Genomic DNA, 23,368 nt, shown 5'->3' with positions numbered 1-23,368 from the left:
CCCAGCAGCCAGCCCTCTGCCCCGTGACGCAGCAGCACTCGCTGCAGTGACAGGCCTGCCTCCTTCAAAGGAAAGTCGGCGGAAGCCAGGACGCTTCTCACACTCACTCCAGGGGCCACGTGGCACCGCGCGCAGCCCCGCCCACCCCACCCCGCCCAGGAGAAGACAGAGGGTCCCTGAGGAAAAGGAAACTCCTGAGAACGCTGTGGGACGGCTGAAAGCACAGAGAAGAGCGGCGACAGGCCGTCTGCCCAGGACTCGGGGGTTTCCTAGGGCGCTTCTCACCCGCCCGGCGGGCGAAGGTGGCGCCGGGGCAGGTGGTCAGGCTTCCCGTGGCTCTGAGTGTGGAGACGCGGCCGCCTGGCGTTTCCCTGTGCTGCTCTTCCGCGCAGTGTCGCGCTTCGGGCCTTCCCCACTCACGGATCTGGGCCGCCCTCACCCTGTCCTGGCCGGCTCCCCAAAATGCTCCATGCACACCCCTCACCTGAAGGAGGTCTGCTCCCTTGAAAGTCACCGCAGGAGGGATACCCTCCCCACCAAGGCCCCTCAAAGGCCCCCGGCGCCCCACGCCCCCGTCGGTGAGCCGGGGGCCGGCTCCGCCCCGGCTGCCCTAGCTCAAGAGGTCGAGGAGCCCCTGGACCCGGCACCTGGTCTCCGCAGCCCCGCCTCCGGAAGAGCACCTGGCGCAAGGGGAGTAAAGACACCGAAAAGCTCACAAACAGTTCACTGGGCTGTGGCGACGGCTGCCCTTTGCCGGGTGCTGCCGAGCTCTCAGTAGCCGCACCGCCCACCGGCCTCACCACGTGGCCGCTCGGCGCCCTTCCCCCGCTGCGCAGGCAGGTCGGCTTGTCCTTGTCACAGACCCGGGCCGCTGCTGAGGCCGGAGCTGCGCAGGGGCAGCTGGACCGGACCGCTGCTCGCTCCTCCCCGCCCCCACTGCAGGAACGCTCCGGTCACACGTGGGCGAGAAGGTTCTTGATTCCAACTTCCTACGCGAGTTCTGGAACAGAAACACTCTGTGCCGGCTCCTGGTGGGGTCTGCTTGGAGCACGAGCCCCAGGAAGCTGCAGCCTGCAGGCCGGGGGCCGAGGGGGACGCTCTGCCCGGTGCCGCCTGCGTGGAGCGGGGTGTGCGCCTCGCGAGCGTGTGGACACGTGTGAGCACGGCGCCCACCGCCCGCCGGAGCGACAGCCTGAGGCCTGATTGGGGCCCGGGACGCCCGCCTCCGTGCTGCACCCCACTCCCCCGGGGCGCTGAGACGGCAAGGGCAGGGAAGGGGCCACGGCAAGGGCAGGACATCCCAAGACCCCTGCAGCCCACAGCCACTGGCGGTACCCTTGGCGGGCAGGGCTGGGCACTGGGACACTGAACGGCACCCTCCACCCACTGGTGTGTCCAGACAGACAGGAGCCGCCTCTAGGAGGCCGCCCAGCCCTGCCCTGCCCACCCCAGCCTGCTGTCCTCCCCACCTCCACGCAAGGTGGTAGGGGCCAGCCAACCTGCAAGACCTTGTGGTCCTGCCTGCCATGGCCTGAGTCGCTCCCATAAGCCGACTGCCTCCCTGAGGACCTCCCCGCCCCCAAGGCTGAAAGGCCAGCAGATATTTCTGGAATGCAAAGCTGGCCAATTCCCACCAGCAGACAGACCACGCAGCTGAACACAGCCCAGCAAAGAGGTGGCCCAGCCAGGAGGTGGAGCCCTTCTCAGGCAGCAGCGGAGGAGGGGGCTGCGTCCACAGGGTCAACGGTGAAACCGAGATGCTGACCCACAAGGAGTCCCAAGGTCGGCAAGGTCACGTCTCAGAAACAGGAGTAAAATGTGGTTTCCACCACAGAAGTAACAGCAACACCTCCCTCCCACGACCCAGCAAGCAAGGAGGAGGGAGCGGAGCAGGGGGGAGGGTGATGCGTGGTTCCCAGTCATTCTCATAGCTCTCAGGCCCGGGGGGTGGAGGCACTGGGTGACCACAGGCTTTGTCAGGACTCACCCCAAGTGTGCGACAAAATATTAACCAGACACAGAGGAAAGGAAAACAAAGTGGAAACCTTTTATCTATGTGACGGAAAACCATCAGGAAACATGGATCTGGGCCCCTGCACACCTGCAGGTGGTGCCGGCAGTCACAGTAACAGACCCCACGGGTCCCACAGGGCCCTGTGCAGAAGGCCTGGGGCAAGTCCTGCTGTCAGACAGCGTCTGAGGGGGCTTCGCCTTCCTGGGGGGGCGGAGGGGGATGTCCCATCCAGTTCCTCGCTGAAGGTTCCAGAAAACCACTGATAAACATGAGGAACGTTTCATCAACTCAGACTGTCAGAGACTCCTTTCTGCCAAGTTCCAGTAGCAGAAGAGACGGCGCCTTCCTGGCAGGGCCAAGGCTGCCAGGCCACTGGGAGAGCTGGGACCCGTCATGCAGGGGACACGCCCCCCACCAACACACACACAGGAGGCTTGCCCCAGGACCTACTGGGAGTAAAGACTTCAGAGAACACTGCCATTTCTGCCACAATAATGAAACAGACAGCTTTGACCGACCCTCTTAAGAGAGAACAAACACACTATTATGACAGTTTTAAACTACTGAAAAAAATTTTTAACCCATTGATGAGATAGGAAGAAAGTTCGGAACCTCAGAGGGCAAAAGCTAAGTAAAATCGGCAACAGGGGAAATCAAGGCACCCCTCTGCTGTCTGCATCTGAGGGCCTGGCTGATCTTGAGCATTTGTACTGTTAGAAGAGGCAGGCGAGTGAACAGAAAGCCTTGGATGTGCCCAGGTGTGGACTCTCTCGGAGACACCCCCAAGGCTGAGGCCCCGAAGGCATCAGGTAAATGAGGGCCACTAGGAAACACAGCCCTCCCACCCTGAGGAAGCAGGAGCTGCAGGGGGAGAGGGAGAGGTCAGCCCACACCTGGGATGGAACTAAACAGATGCACAGTGTTCTAAGAGCACTGAATTGTTTGGAGGAGAGTAAAAATATTAATTAATTTAGATTTTGATAAATGAATTCTGTGTGTTAAAATATCCAGGGCAGCCACTATGGAAGCCAAGTGAATGAATTCCAATCTAGTTGAGGAGAGAAAAAGAAATAAAAAAAGATCAACCCAAAAGAAGTTAAGGGCTTCCCTGGTGGCGCAGTATTTAAGAATCCACCTGCCAGTGCAGGGGACATGGGTTCGAGCCCTGGTCTGGGAAGATCCCACATGCCACGGAGCAACTAAGCCCATGCGCCACAACTACTGAGCCTGAGCTCTAGAGCCCGCGAGCCGCAACTACTGAGCCCGCGTGCCACAACTACTGAAGCCCACATGCCTAGAGCCCACGCTCCTCAGCAAGAGAAGCCACCGCAATGAGAAGCCCGCGCACCACAACAAAGAGTAGCCCCTGCTCGCCACAACTAGATAAAGCCCACGTGCAGCAACGAAGACCCAATGCAGCCAAAAAATAAATAAATAAATAATAAAATGAAATAGAAGTTAAGAAAGGAGGAAAAAAGTAATCTGTCCCCAAATAACAGGACAAATAAAGTGTGAAATAAGACCGTAAAAATAAACTCAAATATAATAATTTTCATAAACATAAATGGACCAGCAGTCTAGCTAAGACAAAGACTGTCAGACCAGATTTTTACAGATCCAGATACATTCAAACACAAGGATGTGGAACTGTGAAGGTCAAGAATGGACAAGACACCCTGACCTGAGGGAGAGCTGGTGCGGCTCTGGGGTGTGGGCAGAAGGCACCTCCAGAAGCAGGCCTGACGGGCCGGCCCACCGCACGGTGGGGTGGGGGGCCGCACATCTGTGAGAAGGAAGAGCCAGCACAGCTAACCAGGCTTCATCTCAGGGGACCATCCTTGGAACATCTCTGAAAACTGACCCCACACCAGGGCATGAAAGTCAGAGCTCCCAACAAAGGTCAAAGGCCCAGCTGCTCAGTCACAGCCCCACCCATGAGATACAGCAGTGAGTCAGGGAGTGAGAAGGCCCCGCCCCAGCAGTCATACGTGGTCACAGCTCGTGGGGAAAAGGAAGATATACGCACCGCTTCCACGGCCAGTGGCCTCGGGGTCACGGCTGAGAAGCGACCTTTTGGGGAGGGACTGGAAAGCTGGCAGGACCATCATGTGCTACGAGCAGGTGAGGCTGCAGCTGCCTGCTGCGGCGGCGTCTCTAAGGAACCTAGAGCCACAGTCACCCCAAGGGCACCGTCTGCACCTGCGCACCACCCCACCGCGCTCCGGGGGGCACCTGCACTCCCTGTGCAGCACACATGGGAGAGCAGGTCACGATAGAGACAGCCTTCTGTATGCACAAGGGCAATCACCACACAAGCAACTATGAGGAAGAGGACTGGCTGGGGGCAGGAAGCATGGAACCCACAACTCAGCAGGTGGCCTGAGTGCGACAGGACACTGCCCCGACCACCTGTGAAAATGCGCTTGCTCCACAAAACTGCCTCAGCTTCAGCATCTAAACTGGCACAGACCTCGCCCTGGCGGCATCATTTACTGAGCACCTACTGTATACAGTAAAACGCTTGGGAAGAGCTGTACAAACACCATCACATTTCCTCTTGCACACCTGGGGACGCGGCAGCTGTGTCCGTCCACACCTTACAGAACAGAAAACAAGGTCCCGTTTCTAAAAGGCCAAAGTCTGAGCTCACGTTCCGAAGCTCCTGCTGGGCCCAGCACGTGCCACAGGAGCCGGCCTGTCCATCTATGCTTCTCTCCCTCCTGTCTGCTAGGAGCCCCATTCCCTGGGGCTCTCCAGGTGTGTGTTTTTTTTTAACGTCATTAGATTTTTGTTTTAATATTTATTTATTTATTTGGCTGCGCCAGGTCTTAGTTGTGGCACGTGGGATCTTCGTTGCGGTATGCAGTACATGAACTCTTAGTTGCAGCATGTGGGATCCAGCTCCCTGACCAGGAATCGAACCCAGGCCCCCTGCATTGTGAGCGTGGAGCCTTAGCCACTGGACCACCAGGGAAGTGCCCCTCCAGGTGTTTGAGTGGAGGCCCCGCTTGCACCCCACCCCATGGGATGGGTGCAGGGCAGAAGCAACGTCCCCGAGGATCACAGGAGAAGACACGCCCTGCCTGCTGGAAGCGCCAGCATGGGGCTCAAAAAAAAAAAAAAAAAAAAAAAAAGGAGGCAGAAGTAAATAATAGGAAAAAAGAAAACGACCACCTGGCATCTGGATCCAGCCACCCCTGAAGCAGGTACTTCTCAGTACCTGTCCAAATGAGAGGATACGAATCCCTTGTCCTAAAGCTGGGATGCACTGGTGATCAGAGCAGCCCTCCTGGGGCCATTTAGCCCCCCACAACTGCTGATGTTATGAGGCGGCAGGGAAGAGAGAGGGAAGGGGGAGAAGGGGGCCAGGGCACAGTGGAAAGGAGTCTCCAGTCCCACCCCTTCTCCAAGGGCCTTGGTTGCAGCCGGCTGCCCCTCCAGGCCGCGGTACAGAAGGAAAGTAAGGAGGATTCACCAAGTCCTCAGAAAGCTGCGCCCCCAAAAGAGCTGGCGCTTCCGGAGCGGCTGGGGGCATGCAGGCTCTCACCCAGCCTGTCACCTCAACGTGGACAGCGTCCAGGGTGGCTCCTTCCTCTGTGGCCATCGTAATGTCCAGAGTGAAGCCACTGCGGGAGGCTCATGAAGGGCTGGGACCGAATGACAGGAAAGCGGCAGCGAACACTCAGAGCGGTTCTCACACCCGGAGGAGACAGCGACGCCCAGAGATGGTCACTCCGCCACCACGAAGGGCCACCAAAGGACAAAACAGGACACGCAGCATCAGGCACACAGACACCCGAGCGAAAGGAGACCCAGACACAGCCGTAGCAGAAGTACTTAAACCTCTCCCTGGATAACCAACAGAGCAAGCAGAGGACAAAATCAGGCCCACAGCTGTCCCGAGCAGAGCTGACCTGCAGGTGAGCGCGCTGCCAGCCCTCTCTGGTGTCTGCCTAACCTCAGCCACCAGCCGCCTCCTGGCCCCGTCGGCCCTGGGGTTTTAAACAGCGCACATGGGATGGATCATGTGCTCCTCGAGATCTCAACTGCTTCCCTGATCCCCGGAGCTGCCGGTTCACTCTCCTCGGGATTTTTCTTAGAAAACTGGAAGAAGTTTTCTACACGTTCAGAGCAGGGTGTCGTCTGCTGTGGCGCCCCGTGCAACGGATTTCCCGCTTCACCGCACACCACACATCGCTCGACAGGTGCACGAGTAGCAACCTGGGTGGCAGCACAGGCCGAGCCAGGGCAGCATGACGGGTGCAAGAGGCAGAGAGACAGAGCGTCAGGGCAGCCGCCACACCAGCAGGCGCTGACTCGGCGCGTCAAGCAGGTGGTCGGCCACACGCACCTGGGTCGGGACGAGGGCCACGTTTTGGATGCAAGCTTAGGAGAAATCAGCACACAACAGGAACTTCACTTTCCTGCCCAGCGTGTTTACGGGCACAGCGAACTAGCGGAGACAACAGAGGTAAGGGCTGGAGGAGGCGAGGAAGCCCGCGTGGAGAGGGTGCTGGCAGCCTGCGGAGACAGGCGGTGGGGGCGGGCTCAGGGGAGCAGGGAGGAGGGACAGCAGGCACAGGTGCGCCAGGTACAGGGAGGCGGGGTGGTAGCATGGGGAGAGGCCAAGAGCTGTCTTGTTCGTTTTTAAGCTGTGAGAACCACCGCAGGAAAGCACCACGACAAAGGTGGGCAGAGGGCGCTGCCGCTGACGTGGGGTCACGGGGCCTCGTTTCAGCTGAAAACCTCCAAAACACTTGTTACTGAGAGGCGTGTGCCAGAGCTGACAGGCTCCTGCTGGCATCGCAGAGTCCCGGCCCAGCGTGCGGTGCCCAGGGACAGGCCCGGCCCCGGGAGACCTTCGACACACTCTCCACCGACCTCTGTTCACACCCAGACTCTGGACGTCCTCACACGAGCAGCCTGTCTACTTCAAATGCGAGTCCAGAAAGCAAGAACCGTCTTCTCCAACCGCCCCCCGGAGCCTAGGCGCCTGTCCTCACCAGGCCTGGCCTCTCCAGGCACTCAGCTGCCAGTACACGGAGCTGGGGGAGCCCACAGACGGCACACGTGGAGCGGGGCGTCCTCCAGGGGCGCTGCAGTGGAGCCGATTAATACGGAAAGTGAACAGGACCCTCCGGCCCAGCCGCTGAGGGCAAGCCCAGGGTCCTGGCAAACAGAGGCTGCTGGTGGGCACAGGGTGGGCTCGGTGCTCTGCCTCTTCCACCCACAGGCAGCCCCGGGGCACCGCCGCTTTGGGACCGCCTTCCCTTCTGCGAGAGCTTTTTCCTGGCTCCCGTTTCTTCTCTCTTTTTCCGGAAAAAGGGCAGGTGGGCGCTAAGGTTTTGAAAATGTGTGCGTCTGAGAACGCCTTTATCCTTCCCGGACAGCTGACGGGCTGTCTGGCTGGGTCCGAGTTCATGCGTCAGGTCTGGAGGTGCCTCCGAGGTCCCCTGCTCCTGCCGGCCAGCCTGCCCTCAGGCCCTCGCGGGGCCCCTCTGCTCCACACCCCATCCTGTGCTGCTGAGGCTCCTGCACCAGCTGCAGTGGCCTCTACTGGTCTCTCTATTTCCTACTGCTCGTGCCCTTCTGTTCTCCTTTTGCATGACTACGTTCGCTTCACTCACTGCACCTTTCACTCTGCCCTCCCGCCCGCACTCTGCCCCGTCCCCTCCTGCACAGCACTGCCTGCTCCCTGGGAATGTAAGTCCTCTCACCTCAGCGACGTGGATGCTTCTCCACTTCCTTCTGGAAGCTCAGCTCCAAATCTGGGCCTGGCAGGGCTGTACACTGGCCCACTGGACGGGCGCCAGAGTAGGCCTCTCTGGCTGGACTCTCCCCACCAAAAGCTGGTGCAGAGGGAAAGGCCTGGCCGCCAAAGTCCTGGGCAGGTACCTGCATCCTCACTGGTGCCAGAGTCCCCGCTCCCGTGACCTCTGCCTCCTCTCCCAGGAGGAAAGATTTCACACGCCTCCTGGGACAGGGAGGGGCAGTTGTCAACTCCAGGCAGCGAGGGAGAGGATCTAAGTACACAACTACTTCTCAAACAGCCCTGGGAGAACCTCCACGGTGCCCCACGGGCTTTCTCCCGAGTCTGTCCTAAGTGCCACCAGCATTTGGAACGCTCACCTCAAGTCTTAGGATTCTTTTTTTTTTTTTAACCTCCTTTCTCCTCTAATAACCAAAAGCAGGTGTGAAGCACCTCCCTGCCCATCCTACATTTCCACAGGGCACTCACCCTTCGGGGCTCACACGCACCCCACGGCTCCCAGACCACACCGTGGCTGCCACTTGAGGCCGAACCTCCTCCAGCATCCAGTCCCCATGGACCTTCCCCAGCACCCGCACTGCCCTGTGCGCACCAGCCTCCACGTGTCCCTCTGGGAGATGGATGGGGAGGTGCCGACCAAGTGAAGCCCTACTGCCCAGGGATGGTCGGCGATTTGCACCCACACCCTTTACCATCCAAGCACAGGCTCCAAACTCAAGGAGGGGTGGGAGCCCCCAGGAAGTCTGCCCAGCCTGTGGCACTGGCTTGAGCGCTGCCTCCCCCACGAGTGTCCCAGGGATGCCCAGCTCTGCCCAGCTCTGCCCAGCTCCGAGCTCACGCCGAATCCTGACCTGCAGCTACCAAGACAACAGCACCACATGAGCGACCAGAAAGCCCCCGCGAGGCTGTGACCCCACGAGCTCTGCCGGCCCCCCGGCCCGAGGCGAGACTGCCAGGGTCATGCAGACGTGGGACAGGGGGGTTTGGCCAGTTATAAAAGAAGGGTTTATTCTGGATGATGTGACAGCTGCCAGAGTTCAACCGTCAGGAGCATCTGCTAATAGGATGATTCAAAATGTGAAGCATTTAAATTGCACTAGTTGTAAAAGTCATAAGTGCCAACGTGGGCTAGACAGACCTCCTGCAGTCGCCACCCTTCACCACTGGGACTGAGGCGCCAGCTCCCACTCTGGCCCACACGTAAAGGGCAGCAGTTCCACACTGTGAAGACCAGTCGGGGCCACGTCCAGCACAGGGACCCACAACCCAGATCTTAAGCAGTGTTCCTCTGCTTGCACGGCTCTGCCCGCGGTCTTCCCAGAATGAGGTTTGGAACTGAGCCTCTCGGGCAGGACGTTGTCATGACACAGCCAGAGCAGGTGAAGGCTCGGGCTCCCGCTCCAGGACCACCCCGCATCAGCACAAATCACGTGGCCAAGCCCCTGTGCTGGGGCAGACAGGGCTCGAGACAGGGGCTGCAACTCCCATGGCAAAAGCCTTGAGGAGAGAGCAAGGGACCAGGCAGCTGGTGGAATCCACACAGAGGCTGCAGGGCCGCGACACATCACCAGGCCCCTCGGCGCCCGCTGACCCAAGTCCTCTGCACCACCGGCCACACGGTTTTCTGTGCCTCACTGGGCACTACTTCAGGGGCATCACAGGACAGAAGACCTGAGTGGTCAATGCACCTCTGTTTCAAGATGCCCACCTGACACTCTCCATCCAGTGATGGAAGGGCATTCAGCAGGCAGAGCTCAGGCTGAGGAAACCAGAAACTAAATCTACAAAAAGGTTAAAGAAACCTACGTGGAGGCCAGGACCCAAGGGGCCAAGGCCCCGGCTGACCCTGGGGGAAGGGAGCCTACGCCGGGGACCTGGGGGGCGGGGGGCAGGTGCGGAGACTGGGCATCTGGCTGAGGCGGCGGGCGGGCAGGCAGCGAGGGGCAGCATGGCCGGCAGCACCCTAGGGGTCCATCTGGGCCGGACCCACAGTGTCGCCGGGACTTCTGCAACAAGGCGTTAACTTTAAACATCCGTGACCAGTGGATTCATGAAAGCAGACGACAAGACCAAAGAAGTGGAATCCACAGAAAGGGCTCACGTGTAAAACACAGAAACCGAAACTGAGAGCTCCACCGTTGGGTTCATGGACAGATGGACACTGCAGACGCAGCTCGGGGAGCTGGAAAAAGAGCCTAGATGGTCCAACCGCAACTAGAGAGGAAAAGGGTGGAAAAACCGAAGAGACAGACACACGGAAACCGTGAGAAGGGGTGCCACGCGTGTTCCCGTGGCCAGAGTGGACAAGTGGGCAGAAGCAATATGCGAAAAGATGTCGGCCGAGAACGTCCCCAAACTGACCAAAGACATCAAGCGACCAACTCAAGGAGTGCTGCGGGCACCTGAGTCTTGATCGCATCAAGACGGCGCTGCTCCGCCCACTGCCATTTCCCTAGCTGAGCTTTCCAGTCTCCTATTTCTAAGGTGGCCGGTTATCCTAGGAAGATGCCAAGTACTGCAGCCTCTCCCAGAACCCACCCTCCCCATCGCCACCTGCCCAGCCCACTGGCACCGTCCCACCCTGCTCCTGTCTCACGTGGTACCCACAGCACCGCCCTGGGTCCCTCTCTCCCACCTCGCCTAACACCTGGTTCCTCACCCAAAATATAAAGTTACTTTTCTGTCCCCATTACTACCACACCAACCCCAAACCTCCCAAACACCAGCAAATTTGAGTGAAGAATCAGCAGTAGTACCGGGAAAGGGGTGGGAACACGTAAAGGAAACAGGGGTGAAACTGGCGAGCAGGTCACCCGGGCGGCTCGAGCTGCTCCCGCCTCTGGGGTGAGGGAAGAGCACAGGAGGCAACTGGTCCTGGCCCCTAGCGCTCCTAACGTCGCCTGCAATGCAGGTGCCGCAATGCTGATGCCCGAAGGCTCCTGAACGGCTGGGCGGCAACCGCATCGGAGAACGGTGGAAACACGCAGGCGCTCAGCCTCGCCCCGCTCCCGGCAAGAGGAACACGCTCAGAGGCACACTCCATCGCGGGGCGCTGCCGTGGCCAGGGGCCGCCCTTCACCGCACACAGTAAAGAGCATCTTGGTCGTTTCCAGGACGGCAGGGCAGGGCGCGTCCGTGGGCGGAGCACCACACTGGAGGTCACCTTCCATCAGATTCTGAACTTACTGCTTCCCAGACCTCTAGACTCCAGAACTGCTACTGAGAAGCGCAAAGTCATTCGGACGCTCAATTCTCTGTCTCTTTCTCTCTGAAGGCCCTGCGAGGCTTCCATGTGTCCGGAGAGCTGCAGAGCGTCGAGCCCCTTGGACAGGGTTCCCAGACGTCAGTGCTCTTCCCTGCTCTCCCACCCCAAACCTGGGTTCTGCTGCATCTGGCACCCCTGCTGTTGCTGTGTAGTCGCTCTCTGAACCCTACAAAATATAATTATTTCATGCAAATATGTTCATCATTTGTTAACCATTCCATTTTGCAACGCATGCTTTCCCTGATGATTCTTTGCTTCTCTGAAAACAGCATTCCACCCTGCTCCAGGAGGCTACCCTGCAGGAGGCCAGTGTCTCCGGCCGCTCCCACCGTCCTCCTGGCGCCGGGACCGCTGAGGAGCGGCAAGCAGGACCCGTTAGCACCCTGGAAGAGCTCTTACTTCTGGTTGCTTTAAACGTTGTCTTGGTCTTTGGTGTTTTGGAGCGTTGCTGTGACGTTTCTCAACATGGACGTTATTTATCCCGTTTGAAATAAACGATCTTTCCATCATCACATCTGTCATTAGTTCCAGCCAACAGCTCTTCCAACACTGTCTCTTCTCCATTCTAAGTTGGCTTTTGGGGCTGGCATCAAATGTATCTGAAACTCTTGCATTCTGTCCTCCACCCCTCAATCACCTTCTCCACCATACTTTCCATTCCATTAACTCTTTGTTGTTCTTATTAAAATCCTTTCACCTCGTTCACAAAGCCTCTCTTCAACTGCTTATAATCGAATATTTAGCCTGTTGGTTACTTTTTAAGTTTCAGCTGTCATTTGTTTCTGGAGATTCCCTTTGGTCTCTCTCAAATCTTCCTGACCCTTCCTGTTAGCCTCTTGTTTTCTGCTCTTCATTGTGGTTCTCTCTTTGACTTCCTTAAGGTCCCTGGTGCCTCTAAATTTTGAGCCTTTTGATGATTCTGTGGTGCAAACAGGATTAGTTCTCAGCTCTCCTCACTGCCAGCACAGAACCTGCCGTTCTCAGATCTGCTAAGTCAGTTATGACGTATCCATCTGCCTCCCAGCTTCCAAAACTTTATTGCTATCATCTCCCTCTCACTTTACTCAGCCTTGTGAGTTTGACTTTTTTAAACATCACTTTCCTGTTCATTTAGCAGAATGGGAGAGAGTTTGGGAGAGAGTGAAGCTGTATACATGTGTTCAATCTGCCATCCTTACCTGAAAACCAGGAAGCTTTCCTTAAAAAATTATCTTCAGCATGAAAAATGGGAGCTGGAGTCCAGACATTTTTAAAATTAATTTAAATTTCATTTTTACCATACAAATTATTTCAAAATAGAGAAGAAATAACTTCTTAACCTCATCATCTATTAACATTAAGCCACATTACAAATACAGGCACATTTGTATTTCCCCATGGAAATCATCCTGGTTAAAATTTTTTGGTAGAATATCTTTTGGTTTTTGATAGTTTAAGAGTTCATAGACTATATATATAATACATATATATGTATAACTGACTCATTTGGCTGTACAGCCGAAATTTACACACTGTAAATCAACTATACTTCAATAAAACATTTTTTTAAGTTCATAAATCATATAATTATTCTAATATGTATTTCAGTTTTGGTTATTAAAGGGGTAAAATTTGTATTTATGTCAAAAAACTAACTCAACAATTTCCTCAAAACAACATGCAGGGAAAAAACCTCAGGTTGGATTTGAAATTCACTTGGGAGAAGCATGCTGCGTGCACCTCTGAAAATATACACATTGATACTATGCATAAAATAGATAACTAATGAGAACTTACTGTATAGCACAGGGAAGTCTACTCAATACTCTGTGGTGACCTAAATGAGAAAGAAATCCAAAAAAAAAAGGGGCTACATGTATATGTATAGCTGATTCACCTTGCTGTTCAACAGAAACTAACACGACATTGTAAAGCAAGTATACTCCAACAAAAATTAAAAAAAAAAAAAAAAAAGCGTCACCAGGGCACCTGCTGCTGAGTCGCCGGGATGTGCAGAGGCTCTAGGCGTTACCACAGGAAAAGCAACAGCAGATAATTTGTATCACTTGTCTGGAAAACAAGGAAACCCTTTTTTACATTCTAACATGATAGCCTATTTCTTATATGAAGGTCCTTTACCAGGGTTTCAAAGATGTTTTAGGAAACTGATTGATACTTAATGAGTTAATAAATTTTCCCATTTAACATGATGAAAAATAGACTCTATTTTCAAGTAGAATGTCTGATTTTTCAGGATGGGTTACCAATGTTGAGTGAGAAATATGTGAACACTTCCTCTTTATAGAATATATTACAAGTGTTATTTAGAAAATACTGAAAATTGTTTCTGCTGCAAGGCACATCAAAGGCTCTATGCCCTGTTAGAGGCTCCCTGATGCCAAGGATTTGCTAAACTCAGACAAGTCCAAACAAGCTGCGGCCGGCCTGTTTTTTCGCCTGTGATCGGCTCAGTTCCACACAAAGGGTGAATGCGGGAAGGCAGTTTTCATGGCACACGTACAAAGCGACACTTCAAGACAGATGCAGCAACAACAACAAATGCTGAAGTACTGCAGGAAAAAACCAATGTTTTCCTGACAAATACCTGTTGGGGCAGATAAATATCCCACAAAATAGTATTAAAAATTTGGGCTTCCTTGGGAGCGCAGTGGTTGAAAGTCCGCCTGCCGATGCAGGGGACACGGGTTCATGCCCAGGTCCGGGAAGATTCCACATGCCACGGGGCGGCTGGGCCCGTGAGCCATGGCCGCTGAGCCTGCGCGTCCGAAGCCTGTGCTCCGCAATGGGAGAGGCCGCAACAGTGAGAGGCCCCCATACCGCGCAAAAAAAAAAGTATTAAAAATTTAGCTAAACTTTCTGGGACTTCCTGGTGGCGCGGTAGATAAGAATCCGCCTGCCAATGCAGGGGACACAGGTTCCAGCCCTGGTCCAGGAGGATCCCACATGCCGCGGAGCAACTAAGCCTGTTCACCACAACTACTGAGCCTGCGCTCTAGAGCCCACGAGCCACAACTACTGAGCCCGCGTGCCACAACTACTGAAGCCCACATGACTAGAGCCCATGCTCTGCAACAAGAGAAGCCACTGCAATGAGAAGCCCTCACACTGCAGCAAAGACTAGCCCCCACTCGCTGCAACTAGAGAAAGCCCGCACGCAGCAACGAAGACCCAACACAGCCAAAAATAAATAAATAAATTTATTAAAAAATAATAATAAAGGATATATGTAGATGTATAACTGAATCACTTAGCTGTACACCTGAAACTAACACAGCGTTGTAAATCAACTATAATATAAAATAAAAAATTAGGGCTTCCCTGGTGACGCAGTGGTTGAGAGTCCACCTGCCGATGCAGGGGACACGGGTTTGTGCCCCGGTCCGGGAGGATTCCACATGCCACAGAGCGGCTGGGCCCGTGGGTCATGGCCGCTGGGCCTGCACGTCCGGAGTCTGTGCTCCGCAACGGGAGGGGCCGCGGCGGTGAGAGGCCCGCGTACCGCAAAAAAAAAAAAGAAAAAAAATCCTGCCAAACCAACAGAGAAGGCTCCAGCCCTGAGCAACACCATCCTGGGCCCCAGTGGCCTCAGGCAGGAAGGCCCACACTGTCCCTTGGCGGCCGGCCGCTGGGCTTTCTGCACATCCCTGCAAATGAGGGTCTCCGGGACCCACAGTTTACCCCCTCCCAGGTTTTGGGAACCAGAGGCTACTTCTTGGGCTTCTCAGAGTCAGAAGAAGTAGGAATCCTCGTAGTATGGCTGAATTCTGAATACAAAATAAAAGGCCAACACCACCAAAATTAAATAGAAAAACAGTATCTAGAGTCCAGAAGCTGCCACGACACGTGCAATCGGATGCACAAACAACCTGAAGTCTGTCGGCTGGGAAATCTGTACTATACATGCTTCACACAATCCCAATGGCACATGCTGCCACCGGAGAAGTCCCAGGAAGCAGCTGAAGGGACTGTAACAGAACCACCAGCAGTGTCTCAGGATGACATTCCTGTGCAGCTCCACACAGGAAGGAAGCACCCACATCTCTGGTTCGTGTTGGGCCTCCAGGAACTTTAGGAAGGACCGAGAGAAGCAGCAGGACAGACAGAGGAGTGCAGCGAAGGAGGAAAATAGGCTCGAGTAGTGGGGGCCAGATGAGGGGCTCCCAGGCCTGAGCCCAGCACCCTGGGGCCACGCATGGTTCTGTTCACAATGCAGCCGGCTACACTCGGGTCAACCAGTCTGCAAGAGGACAGAAAACGTGCTCTGCTGACTTGGCCTCTTGGTGTTGAAATTACGTTTTTAGAACCCTATACACGTATGACACTCAGTAATTTACAGAGTCCTCTGAAATTCAGTCACACTTCAGCCTCACGACACACCCTGAGAATACATGGGACAGATATAATCTAATCCGCAGATATGAGCCGAGGCTCGGCTGTTAAGCGATTTGATCGACTTACCTGTGATGGACCACACTCCTCGGGGACTGAGTCAAGGCTGAACTCAAGTCTTCCGCAGTGGGAACAGTGCTGTGTCCACTATACCCAGTATCTCAAAGGCCGATCCGGGCGTCACCGTGCTGCCCACTGGACTTCTCACCACAAGCCCAGGACAGAGTCAACTCTAAGGCCTTGGGCCCCCCCTTGGAACGCTCCCTCCTTAAAAATCCTAATCACTCTTATTTTTAACAGCTTTATTGAGATGTAATTCACATACCATACAATTCACCCATTTAAAGCATACAATTTTAGAATATTTCAGTATATTCACAGATAGGCACAGCCTTCACCACAGTCAAGTTTAGAATATTTTCATTACCCAAAAAGAAACCCCATACGCCTTAGCTGTCATTTCCCAGCCCCTGGCAACCTCTAATCTACTTTCTGTCCCTATGGATTTGCCTGTTTGGGGCATTTCATATCAATGGAACCGTACAAAGCCAGACCTTTGTGTCTGGCTTCTTTCACTCAGCATAATGTTCCAAGATTCATCCACATTGTAGCATGAATCAGTACTTCCTTTCTTTTTATTCCCAAATAATATTCCACTGTATGGACAGAACACACTTTGTTTGTCCGTTCGTCTGTTGATGGACATTTTGGTTGTTTCCCCTTTTTGGCTATTATGAATGATGCTACTGTGAACTTCTGTGTACAAGTTTTTGTGTGGATATGTTTTCCTAGTCACTCCTACCTATAAGAACACATGAAAGGTGAGCCAATTTCCAACTGAGAAACTCACCTAATCTGACCATCCTATATTATTTAAAATACAGACAGATAACTGGGAGAAATAAATGACCACAGAAAGTACAGTTAAAGACATTAAGAAACAAAAGCAAACCCTGATCTAACAGAATCAACAGTGATTAAACAAAGAGATGTCACTTCTAGGGATGGGCCCCACAGGCACACGTGCACATGTCCACAATGCTGTGCCTGCAGCCTGGTTTTAACTGCGCAAAACATGATGTTCGCCAGCAGGGGCTGGTCAGATAAATTACAGCACCTCCACACAGCCAGACACGATGCAGTCATGAAAAAGAATGAACTGGAAAATGTACTGATATGGAGTGACTTCCCAAACCCAAACACATTTAGTTAAAAAGGCGAGGTTACGAAAAAGTTTTTAAAGAAAAGAGCGGGAAAAAAAGAAGACACATACATGTTTGCGTGCGTAGTTACAACAAAGTATCTCTAGGAGGAGATGGAGTGGGTGCCTCCAGGGGACCAGGCTTCTGGGGGCAGAGAAGGGATGGAGGCAACAGACAGCTACACTGTGCACCCTCTGTGCCTTCCAACCCTGAAGATGTTACGTAGTACAAAATTTTTTAACCTTTTAAGGAGCAAAAATGAAAAGAATCTATGAGAATTAAAACATTTACACTTAGGAAAGCAAGAGATGAGAGGCCTCAGGTAGCTGGAAGCAGCCGCTGCTGTGTCAACCTGGGAAGCACAACGGTGACTCCCACCCAAAGGCGTCCAGCCCTGCTGATGTGAAGACACAAAGGAAATGCTACACGAGGCACTGAGGCCGCTGCCCTCGAGGACTCCCTGTGCAGAGGGGGACAACTGGAGGCTGTGCAGAGCGTGCCTGGCATGGGGACAGATCAGGCCCCAGGCAGGCCCCAGTGAGGGCCTAAGGAGCCCCCGAGCCCTGCTCGTGTGAGGGGAAGAGAGAATGCGGAGCAGGGCTGGGCCTGGCGGTGCTCAGCCAGAGTCGCCGGAGCGCTGGGTGCGAGTCGGGGCACGCTGGGCCCCGTCCAGGGGGCACGGCGAGCCGGGGAGGAGGGCAGAGCAGCAGCACGACTGGCACACATGCCCGGGGCCTGCTCCTCGGCCGCGGAGCATCCTGGGTGGCACGGGATGGCCTCCACACATTCGCTGCCGCTGCACCTGCTCCCAGTTGGGACGACCGCAAATGTCTCCAGATGAACCACCGCTGGATGAGAACACTGACCTGCACACATGCCCTGAGCAGCTGCGTGGAAGATAGAGGTGAGGGGGTCCAGCCAGGAGGCACCGCCACAGTGCGGACGAGACAGGCACAGGCCCCGCCTGGCAGCTGGCCCTGCTGCCAGAGGAAGGGGGATTCATTAACTACGTGGAAGGTACGACGAGCAAGGCAGGGAGCAGCAGCATGCGGGGGAAGAACCTAGCACATGATGGGCCCAGAGCACCAGGCGGCCAAGGCTAGAAGTGAGGCAGGAGGCAAGGCCTGAGACGCCTGCAGGGCTTCCGCGCAGGCGGCTAAGGGAAGAAGTGCGGCTGGCACTTGTCTGCTCCCTTGGGGTGGTCCTAGCATTGGCTCTGGTTATTTGGCCACCCTCCCTGTAAGAGGGCTGTCCATCCTATAGCCTGCCCCTGGCCGTGGGACGTATCTCCTCTCCCGGGGCTGGGCCAGGAGACCTGCCTTGGCCACAGAACTTGAGTCTCCAGTTCTAAGCTGAAGCTCAAAGACAGGCTGAGTCTCTGCCACTCTCTTGCCATAAGAATAGCGTGTCCCAAACAAGGGCACGTCCCCGATCCAGCAATGAAGACTCTCAGAAAAGAGCCTCAAGCAAATGAAATGTGAGCTAGAAATAAACCTCTGACTTGTTACTGCAGTCTTTCTAGAGAAAGCTGCCCAATAAACTCCCTGATTTCTTCCTTCCCCAACCCATCCTACGCATCACGGCCAGGTACACGTTCCTAACCCATTTTATCAGGACTTCCCCTACTCACAGACCTGAAGTGGCTCCCCATAGCCAGAGAACTGAAATCTAAAGGCCTTCACCTAAGTTCAAAGATCTTCACGTTATAACCCTTATTTCCTCTTATTCCTTATACAAACTTCTAACCCCACAAACCACACATGAGCCACCTTCTTGCCTTTACTCCCAAGACCTGAAACCCTTTCTGTCTGTAGTGCTGCAGTGTCCTCCATCCTTCCCCCACTCACCTCCTGCTGAGGTTCAGCTCAAAGACCACCTCTTCCTTGAAGCCCCCCCCTGCAGTCCTTCTCCCTCTGAACTTCTAGAGCAAACTTTATCTGAAAATGGGCCAGACAGGAAACAGTTTAGGTGTTGTGGGCCATGAAGTCTCTGTTGCAACTAGTCAAGTCTGCCAAAAAAGCCACAGATGAGGGCTTCCCTGGTGGCGCAGTCGTTGAGAGTCCGCCTGCCGATGCAGGGGACATGGGTTCGTGCCCCGGTCCGGGAGGATCCCACATGCCGCGGAGCGGCTGGGCCCGTGAGCCATGGCCGCTGAGCCTGCGCGTCCGGAGCCTGTGCTCCGCAACGGGAGAGGCCACAACAGTGAGAGGCCCGCGTAAAGCCACAGATGATACAAAAATAAACCAGGGTGGCTGTGTTGCAATAAAACTTTATTTACAAAGACAGGCCAAGGGCCTGTCAGTGGCTGTAGCTTAGAGACCCTCGTCTGGCGCAGTGTTTGGAAGGCTGAGGCGTGAGCACAGCAGAAGCAGGAGTGAGCTAAGGCTGCAGGCCCAAGGGAGGAGGCTCTTCTCAGCAGGGTGAAACAGTGTGGCTGCAGGACAGCAGTCAGGGTCAGAAACAACCGCGGGGAGCAGGCCAGAGCTGCCAGGTGACATCAAGGGCGAGTCCCAGAGGCTGATGGGAGGCACGGTGAGGCAGGCATAGGAGGGAGCAGAGACAGCCCACAGCTGAGGGTGCAGACTTTACCAGGGGAGCAAGAAGGATAACAGGAGAAGAGACCTCCAGGCAGGGCAGCCCAGTCCAGCTCTGCCAGGTGTCGCCAGGCCCAGCGCTGCGACACCCAGGCTGAGCTCCTGAGACAGGACACCCACAGAGCCAACTTTGAGTGGGAGCGTGTAAGACCCTCAACAAATGGCCACATGGGTCAGTGAACAGGCACAGCAAAGCTATCTTGCTAGTAAAACTAGATATTTCACTATGAGAATGTTCTCATAGTGAAACATTTTTTTAATTTTTTCATCTTTACACGGACATTTTTCTTCAAAAGCAACAAAGAACCAGGTGGAGGCTTAACAACACACTGAATTCACTGTTATTACATTGTTCAAGGACAGCCCACACCAGCACACATGCAGGAAAGAAGGCGGGGATGGACGTTTTTAAATCTATCTTTAGATATTTTAAAATTTGCTCACAGAAGCTATTTCGTTACCATTCACTCTGAACATCAAATGTTCTCAACCTTAGACTCCACAAATGCCCGAAGACTCTCCTTAAAGTGTGTGTGGGGGGGTCCCTCCTAGTCTTAGTGTCACACAGATAAAGGGGATGAGATGAAGTGATCTAGGGTAAGGCTAAGATACTCTTCCTAGACCTGAGAAAGAGAACCATCTCCTTGGGAAACATGACGAATTTTTCCACTTTGTTCTGAAGCAAGTTAAGTTATTCCTTCCAACAGCTTAGCAAGACAGAATGTCACAGCACTGATAATGCCAAGTCCTCATTTTCTGGTGCTTATGCCCTCACTGTCACTTAGTTTGTTAATAAAGTATCTTTTCCGTTACAAGGATAACACTGTGAAGTATAACAACAGGGATTCCCTGGGGGCACAGTGGTTAAGAATCTGCCTGCCAATGTAGGGGACACAGGTTTGAGCCCTGGTCTGGGAAGATCTCACATGCCGCGGAGCAACTAAGCCCGTGCGCCACAACTACTCTGCCTGCGCTCTAGAGCCCGCGAGCCACAACTACTGAGCCCACGTGCCCAAACTACTGAAGCCTGCGTGCCTGGAGCCCGTGCTCCGCAACAAGACAAGCCATCACAATGCTACGAAGAGTAGACCCCGCTCTTAGCAACCAGAGAAAGCCCACGTGCGGCAACAAGGACACAATGCAGCCAAAATTAATTAATTAATTAATTAAATTAAAAGGAAAAAAGTATAACAACAATGGCTTTGATAGTTTAATTCAAGTAGAGAATTACCCAAGAACTGCTCGACATCTCATTTCTGTCAACAACAATCCTATCTACCTCCCAGGACAGTAAGTACTGCAGGATTCTAGACTGGTTCATTAGAAGCTTTCTTCTTCTAAAAAGATTTTTAAAAACAGTTCTATATGATAATTTATCTAAGTACATGAGATTTGTTCCTCGTTTACCTTTATAAAGACTTGTTTCTCCAAATATGACCCCAGCTTGCACAAGAAAAGAGAGCCACAGACCTCAAGTTAGTGTTAAACTAAGACGAAACAGCCGACCCAGTGAGTGCACCCTGGAAACCAGATCTTGGCAGCGATAACAACTCCTGACTTTTCTCAACACTGACAACAAGGCACAATGAATTCACCGAGTCCCCACAACCACCCAGGGAGCCCAATATTATTGGTGCTCCCATTTTACACATGAGGAACCAAAGGCAGAGTACAAAGCCAGTAAACAGAAGAGTCATGACTCAAAGGCAAGCAGTCTGGCTCCAGAAGCCGCCCTCTTCTCCCCCCTGTTCTCCAGCCTCTCCAGACAGCTGACTAGACAAAGTGCAGGCAGAGAGACCCAGGGCCCTGCTCATTCCCAAGCCAGCGCGCGGGGCACACAGTCCGCGCCAAGCTGCTTTATGGAATGAGTCTCCTTGCTTCACATTCACCCCTATCAAATCTCCTTCCCCTCCCCCAACGAGGAGAAACACACCTTGCTCACTGTGAAAGGGGAGCCGCTGACCGGGAACCACCTGCTGTTTACAGAGGCACCCAGGATGTACAGGGTGCAATTCCCCTCGCTGGCTTCAAAGACAAACCTCCTATTGTCTGCACCAGGGGAGGAACAAGAAGCCTTGCAACTGTAGGTTTCTGTAAAGGTCACAGGAGGTTTGGTTAAACCCTAGGACAACGAAGCGGGTGAGGGACGCCGCATTTTTGCTGCTGAAGGCTGCGCAGCGCCCACAGCAGCTGCTGGTGGGAGCAGCATGTAACACACCCACAGCTGCGGCGGCCTCCCCGCCAGCTGCACGTTTTAAAATAAAAGACGTCCTGACCCCCAAGATGCGCACAGCCTGCCTCTATCTCGGCCCTCGCGCGGAACACTGCCTCCACCCACACCAATCCCGCAACCAGGGAGCCACCGCGGGAATTCCAGCTCCGGGAGGGCGACCGGGAGGGAAGTAGGGGACGCCCCAGCCCGCCTCCCTGCAGAGGCCAGATCGGCGGGGCCGGAGGCCACGGCCCGCACCCGGACACGCGCGTCCCGACTCCCCGGCCCTGCACCTCCCCGACTGCGCACCCGAACCGCGCCGACACCACGCGCTCAGGCCCGGCACTCCACTCACGCCCACCCTAGGCCGGGCACGCTCACACCCCAGGGCCGGCACACTCACCGACCCGCACCCCGGGCCGGGCACACTCTCACCCACCTTCACCCCTAGGCCTGACCCCACACCCACCACACACCCTGGCCCCGCGAGGCCTGGGCCCCTCGCGCCCCTGCGCTCCCCCCCCAGCCGGACCTCTACGCACAGAACCCGCCCCTCCCCGGCCCGGTCGCGGCACCGCCCGCCCCCTCAGTCGCCAAGGACCCGTATCCTCGCAGGCCGGGCCGGGGACCTCCAGGAGACCGGGCAGGGGCCACAGCGCCGGCCTCTCCGCCATCTTCCCGGCCCGCGCCGCCCACCGTCCGCGCTCTCACCCGCAGGCTGCGCGCGGGCCGCGCGGCCACAGCCCCTCATCCCGGCTCGCACGCCGCGCGTGAGCTGCTCGCGGCTCTCCCGCGCCGCCGCCGCCCGCTCGGTGCGCGCCCTCCGCCGCCGCCGCCGCCGCCGCCGCCGCCGCCGCCGCCGCCGCCGCCGGCCCAATGCGCCGCGACCGCGCGTCCTCCCGTCACCAGCGCAACCCCCCGCCTCCGGCCCCGCCCCCGCCCCGCACGGCCCCCGCCGCCAGGGGACGCCGCCGCGAGCCCCGTGCACATGCGCCGGCGCGCGGCACGCCGGGAGCAGGAGTCCCGCCGGGGGCGTGCGCTGCATGGCGGGAGTCGGGAGCGTAGTCGCGCTGGCTCCGCCCACAGCGCGCGTGTGGGGTACTCGCGCTGTCCGGGCGAGTCCGGGGATGCTTCGGGCGAAGAGGGGCGCCCCCGGCCCGGGTCACCCGGGGCCCTGGGTGCGACGGGCGGAGAGGGGCGGCTGCTGGCCAGGTGATGCCGAAGCGCTCCCTCCAGCCCCGCGGTCCGCACCACGGCCGACGATGCCTGTCAGATCGCTCCTGAGATTCTTCCGAGCCCCTTCGGTGCGATGCAGTTGACATTTCCTACGTGTCGGTGTGGATTTGGTGTAATTTTACCTACTCAAACCATGTTGGACTTCCTGGAAAAGATTTCACTTTTCCTCGATTCTGGAAAGTTATCAGTCACTGTCTCTTAAAATATTGGCTCTCCTCCATTCTTATAGGTTCTCCCTATGTATCTGTCAAGCTAAACTGGACGGCCTGTGTCCTCCGTGTCTCTACGATTTTCTCTCTTTTTGCTCTGTCATCTTAACTCTTGGTAATTGCTCAGTTAAGCTTTACTGTTGTTCTATTTAGCGTTTTCTAATCTGCGTTTAGCCTGCTCTTCAGGCTTTTAAAAATTATTATTACCTATACAGTATTCATTTCCAGAAGTTGTAGTATTTGACATGCATGTCGATATAAATGGAAGCTAACCAGCCTGAAACTCCCACAACAAAACAGAGAAGCCCACACCACTCCGTGGCCACAGCCCGGATCCCATTCGCACAAGGAACTGCAGAGGGCTGAAAGCTCAAGCTCAGAAGCCCTCAGTTGAGTTCCACTTCCGGCCTGCAGCTCACTCCCTCAGTGCGCCGCTGCTGCAGGGCTTTGCCTCCCGGCTCTGATCGGGACTCTGTC

At 55.2% G+C, this 23,368-nt stretch overlaps 1 protein-coding gene across 4 annotated transcripts in view; it reads right to left on the bottom strand.

Moving 5' to 3' along the window:
* Positions 1-22,285, bottom strand: part of ARHGAP39 (Rho GTPase activating protein 39) — a 73,138-nt gene extending 50,853 nt beyond the window's left edge. For 3 of the 4 annotated variants that reach the window (XR_013824426.1, XM_079901089.1, XM_079901092.1), the window contains exon 1: positions 22,158-22,285. The gene's annotated coding sequence lies outside the window, so the exon portion shown is untranslated. Of the gene's footprint in view, positions 1-21,167; positions 21,205-22,157 lie in introns of those variants that run through there. The other variant, XM_079901091.1, reaches the window with a different exon arrangement.
* Between the last annotated feature and the right edge of the window lie 1,083 nt (positions 22,286-23,368).

This window comes from Stenella coeruleoalba, assembly GCF_951394435.1.
Source record: "Stenella coeruleoalba genome assembly, chromosome: 17".
NCBI classification, from domain to species: Eukaryota; Metazoa; Chordata; class Mammalia; order Artiodactyla; family Delphinidae; genus Stenella; species Stenella coeruleoalba.
Note: the sequence above shows the minus strand (reverse complement) of the source record. Positions and strands in the feature narration are given on the sequence as shown.